Source organism: Pongo pygmaeus, chromosome 16, assembly GCF_028885625.2.
Source record: "Pongo pygmaeus isolate AG05252 chromosome 16, NHGRI_mPonPyg2-v2.0_pri, whole genome shotgun sequence".
Classification (NCBI taxonomy): Eukaryota; Metazoa; Chordata; class Mammalia; order Primates; family Hominidae; genus Pongo; species Pongo pygmaeus.
Window position 1 is genome coordinate 64,979,462 of NC_072389.2, and position 6,261 is coordinate 64,985,722.

Sequence of the window (6,261 nt, forward strand, 5' to 3'; positions counted from 1 at the left end):
GGTAGTTCTGTTTTTAGCTTTTTGAGGAATGGCTATACTGCTTTCCACAACAGTGGAACTAATTTACACTCCCACCCACAGTGTATAAGTGTTTCTTTTTCTCTACTACCTCACCAGCATCTGTTATTTTTTGGCTTTTTAATAGCCATTCTGACTAGTGTGAGATTATATCTTATCATGGTTTTGATTTGCATTTCTCTAATGATCAGTGATATTGAGCTTTTTTTCATATGCCTGTTGGTCCCATGTATGTCTTGGAACTTTTTCATAAGGAACCTCAGGTTAGACTTTTAAGAAGCCTCTTGAAGCCCAGGCTTAGTGGCTCATGCCTGTAGTCCCAGCACTTTGGGAGGCTGAGGCGGGTGGATCACTTGAGGTCAGGAGTTTGAGAGCAGCCTAGTCAACATGGCAAAACCCTGTCTCTACTAAAAATACAAAAATTAGCTGGGCATAGTGGCCCGCACCTGTAATCCCAGCTATTCAGGAGGCTGAGGCGGGAAAATCCGATGAATCCAGGAGGCGTGGAAGTTGTGGTGAGCTGAGATAGAGCCACTGCCCTCCAGCCTGGGCAACAGAGTGAGACAACATCTCAAAAAAAAAAAAAAAAAAAAAAAGCCTCTTGAGGCTTAGGAACCAAGCCAAGAACTCGAAATTAGATTGTGCCTGTAATGCCTGTATGGATTGGGTGATTTTCTTTCTTTCCAAGGTCCCCCAGATATCTTGAGTTTCATGGGTGTATGAGAAAGTGATATTATTTACTTACCACAAGGCTAGGAACACTGTAAGGTAGACATGCCGACAAGACATAAGGCCAGTTTTTCCAAGGCTTTCTATTGGCTTTATAAAATCAACCTCTGTTCCTTACAATTGTCTGACCATGGGCCGGGCATGGTGGTTCGTGCCTATAATCTCAGCACTTTGGGAGGCCAAGGTGGTAGAGTCACTTGAGGCCAGGAGTTTGAGACCAACCTGGGTAACATAGTGAGACTCCATCTTTACAAAAATTTTAAAAAATTAGCTGGGCATGGTGACACATGCCTGTAGTCCCAGCCTCTTGGGAGACTGAGGTGGGAGGATGGCTTGGGCCCAGGTGGTTGAGGCTTTAGTGAGCTATTATTGTACTACTGCACTCCAGCCTGGATGACAGAGTGAGACCCTGTCTCAAAAAATTGTCTGGTTATATTCAAAGATATGACATTTCAGGGAAAGTCTTGGTGATATAACTAGTGTTCTCAATTCCTTTTATAGGAACAGATTCTCATGGAATGTATGCAGATAACTATAATGCCATCAAAAAAGAATAATCATGAATAGTTTCCAAATTTTGGAGAGATCAGGTAGGGAGAAAAGCAAATATCAAAAATATACTTCACACTGCTGTAAGCTATAGATAGCTTAAAAGAAAAAGCACATAAAAACAATCGGCAATATTTCAAATAAAAAGTCAAAAAATCATAATCCTTCCTTAGTTCAGTCCCATGTAATTAATTCTTATCTTGCTTAATGTTATGTTAGCATTTTTGAGTCCAGAATTTACTAGAGTTCTGGAAGTTCAGACCAATGGTATGAACTCAAAATTACTAGAAAGCTGTTATTTGTCAGAGTTCTTTTTGTTCTTTTTACATATCTTCTGAAGACATAACACTTTAGGATTTGTAAAGGGCTTTCAGGAATAAAAGCATCAGGATAAAGTAATTGTGGACATGCTGATTTAAAATGGCCGTGTTTAAAGATCTGATGAGAGCTCGTTATAACATAATTGACAAGGATATTTGGTTATTTTTTTGGCCTATAACAATTTAACATAATCGGAAGTATGACCTATAACATATACCAAGAAATAAAAGATTTCTAGGCATCTCAGTTTTAGAAGACATATGTTAATAACATTTCCATACAAATATAACTCAAAAAAAGTTAAACACCATCTTTTATTTGACAGTGTTTCCTATATAATTTTAACATATCAAATATGCCTATTGGTTTAATGTCCTTCTTTTGTGCTTTTAGGCGTTCTTCTGGAATGTTTAAAAAGTTAGCTTGAAGTCAAGACAATTTTGATTCTGGGAAGTTTGTCAAAAATAAAGGTTTAAAACTGGATCAAAAATAGGATCACAGATCATTATGAAATAATATTCATTTAACTAAAGTGATTAAAAGAATTGAATAGCAAATATAGGAAGCTACGCAGTTGTAGAAAAACCTTAACTCTTCCAATATTTAGCTGCCCTAAGTAATCAAAGACCCAATAAAGAAAACATAGGCTGGGTGCAGTAACTCATGCTTGTAACAGCAGCACTTTGGGAGGCCGAGCCAGGAGCATCATGTGAGCCCAGGAGTTTCAGACCAGACTGGACAACAGAGCAAGACTCTGTCTCTACAAAAAAATAAGAAAAAAAAAGCCAGGTGTGGTGGTATACAACCTTAGTTGTAGATACTTGGGAGGCCAAGGTGGGAGGACTGCTTGAACCCAGGAGTTGAAGGCTGCAGTAAGCTGTGATCCCGCCATTGTACTCCAGCTCGGGAGACAGAGGAAGACCCCATCTCAGAAAGAAAGAAAAAAAAAGTATGAAGCACAGGAAGCAATCTTGATAAATTTACTCTTTCTCTGTGTAGTTTACTGAGAAGGTGAACAAAATTCTTTTACTTATCCATACTGCACCAACAGCTTTTTTTATTTTAAAACTTTATTTTTAGATAGTAGACAGGGGAAGTAGAATATATGGTTAGCAGGGGCTCAAGAAAAAGGGATTCAGTCTACTGGGAGGTTCCCTGTGGGAGAAGCACATCCAAGAGAGTAATACAGAGGCCTTTTAAAAAAAAGCACAGGGTATTCAAGCTATCTATCTATCAATCAAATATGCCTATTGGTTTTTTATATATATGTAGTATATAGCATATATATAATATATAGTGTATATTTGTATATAGTATATATATAATATATAGTGTATATTTGTATATAGTACATATATAATATATAGTGTATATTTGTATATAGTACATATATAATATATAGTGTATATTTGTATATAGTATATATATAATATATAGTGTATATTTGTATATAGTATATATATAATATATAGTGTATATTTGTATATAGTATATATATAATATATAGTATATATTTATAGTATATATATATTTAGTATACACACAAAATATATAAATATATAGTATATATACTAAATTATATAGTATATATATATACGTGTGTGTGTATATATATGTGTGTGTGTGTGTGTATATATATATATGTATAGAGAGAGAGAGTGCACATACTTTGGGAGAGACAGAGGATAGAGAGATGGGTTCAGAGAGACCTTAAGGCTGCTTCTTTAGTTCAACATGCTAAAATGTCAAATTTCTGAGCCCCAGCAGTGACCATTCCCACCATCCATCTCCAAATCTTTGTCATCATCCTGCCTGGTATAGGTAGGAGGAAAATGATGACTCACCAGAATGATCAGGACACTTGTGGCTGAGACTTCTTTGTTTGTTTTGCACAGGTACAAATCAGTATTCAAACTTGCTTTGGAACATTTTTATGGCTTTCCCTGAAATGTGATTAACAAGGTTAAATACCCACCCTTGATACCTTTGTACTATGCAAGAGAGTTTTTAATTTCATATCAATAAATATTTATTGCTTCCTGGTTCATTTCTGGGATTTATGCTCAGCACTTGAGGGAAGATGATGGGTTCAGATTGCATCAGCTAGGGCTGTCATTGGCATCTGTCTTCTCCGTGCTGTCCTCCCTGTAATCTCTGCCCCTCCTGCCAGCTTTCCCCAATTATATCTGAACTACTTTTAAAATTTTTGTTTGTTTTCTTTGACTATTCTTGTTTTTAAGAAATCTGTGGGCACTATCATGCTTCCTGGAAAAATCGCAGCCTTTGAATAACTACTGCAGTAAGACTGCAGTAAGATAAATTTCCCAGGAAGTGGGGGTGGTTGTCTTGCTTAATTGATTTTTTTCTGACATCCTTCGGGTTAGGTAGAAAACCTTTTAAAAAATACTCAGGTGAGGGCTGAGGGAGTGGTGGCTCACGCCTGTAATCTTGGGACTTTGAGAGGCCAAGGCAGGCAGATCAGTTCAAGTCAGGAATTTGAGACCAGCCTGGTGAACATGGTGAAACCCCATCTCTACCAAAAAATACAAAAAATAGCCAGGTAAAAAAAGTAGCTGGGCATGGTGGCACATGCCTGTAGTCTCAGCTACTCGGGAGGCTGAGGTGGGAAGGTGGGAGACTGTTTTTTTTTTTGTTTTTTTGAGACGGAGTCTCGCTCTGGGGAGACTCTATTGAGCCAGGGAGGTGGAGGTTGCAGTGAGCTGAGATCCCGCCACTGTGCTCCATCCAGCCTGGGCAACAGAGTGAGATCCTGTCTCAAAAAACAAACCAACAAAAAAACCCCAAACAAGCAAACAAAAACAAATAAAAACTCAGGTGAAATATTTGTGAAAGGGAGAAGTCTATTTTCCTTGGAAAACAGATGGTTGAACATTACCATTAAGAAAAATTATTTAAAAGCTGGAAATGAGAAAGTTGGGCAGCATAGCATAGTCTTGTAGTATCATATAAGGGCATCCAAAGATTTTTATTTATTTATATTTTTGAGACAGAGTCTCCCTCTGTCACCCAGGCTGGAGTGCAATGGTGTGATCTCAGCTCACTGCAAGCTCCACCACCTGGTTCAAGTGATTTTCCTTCTTCAGCCTCCTAAGTTAGCTGGGTTTACAGGCATGCGCCACCACACCTGGCTAATCTTATTTTTGGTAGAGATGGGGTTTCACCATGTTGGTCAGGCTGGTCTGCAACTCCTGACCTCGTGATCCACCCGCCTCAGCCTCCCGAAGTGCTGGGATTACAGGCGCCTGGCCATTTTTTTTTTTTTTTTTGAGGTGGAGTCTTGCTCTGTTACCCAGGCTGGAGTGCAGCGGTACAATCTCTGCTGACTGCATCCTTTGCCTCCCAGGTTCAAGCTATTCTCCTGCCTCAGCCTCCCAAGTAGCTGAGATTACAGGCACCTGCCACCATATCAGGCTAATTTTTGTATTTTTAGTAGAGATGGGGTTTCACCATGTTGGCAGGCTGGTCTTGAACTCCTGACCTCAAGTGATCCACCCACCTCGGCCTCCCAAAGTATTGGGATTACAGGCGTGAGCCACTGTGCCTGGCCCTAAGGATGTTTTAATTATCTAGGGCAAAGCTTCTCAGTCTTCACACCAGTGACATTTTGAGCTGGATAATTCTTAGTTGTAAAGAGCTATCCTGTTCACTGTAGGATGTGCAGCACCATCTATGGCCTCCACTCACAAGATGCCAGCGGACACCACCTCCTGTGACCAAAAATGTCTCCAGACAATGTCATATGTGCCCTAGGGAGGCAAAATCACCCCTGGTTGAGAACCATTGATCAGGGAGAATGCACCTTTGACTTTGCTATTTGCTAATAATAAACATGTTAAATGGCCAGAAAGCACTGTGTCTAGCTTTAGCTAACTCAAACTCAGTAAAAGTATATGTTAACTTGCAGATCTTGTTTGGTAGAGATACAAATAATGTATATCCGGTAGAAGAGAAGGGCTCAAATGTTATGATTTTGTATGGCCCTATAAGGCATCAGCCACTTCTATGTCTAAGCTAGGAACTTTATTCCAACATTCTTTTATAAATGTCTACAAATAGTTCGTTTCTCAAGGTGCCGTTTGAATCAGCTTTACTATCTTACTTCTTCCCTCATTAATTAGTAAGTTGAGTAAGTTTTTGACATCTTCAATGTATATTTGTAAAGAGTCAAGTTTTAACTTTTGTGAAAATTATAATTTAGCATGATCGACTTTTTCTCTCTGGGCTGACATGAGCTGGGGCTGCCAATCATAATATCTGGGCATTTCTCTTCTACTGGGCATAAATTATTTGTATCTCTACCAAACAAGATCTTCAAGTCAAAGGTACCTTCTCCCTGATTAATGGTTCTCAACCAGGGGTGGTTTTGTCTCCCTAGGGTACATTTGACATTGTCTGGAGACATTTTTGGTCACAGCTCGGGGTAGGAGGTGGTATCTGCTGGTATATTATGAGTGGAGGCTATAGATGATGCTGTACATCCTACGATGAACAGGATAGCTCTTTACAACAAATAATTATCTAGCTCAAAATGTCATTGTCGGCCAGGCACAGCAGCTCATGCCTGTAATCCCAGAACTTTGGGAGGCCAAGGTGGGCAGATCACTTGAGGTCAGGAGTTCGAGA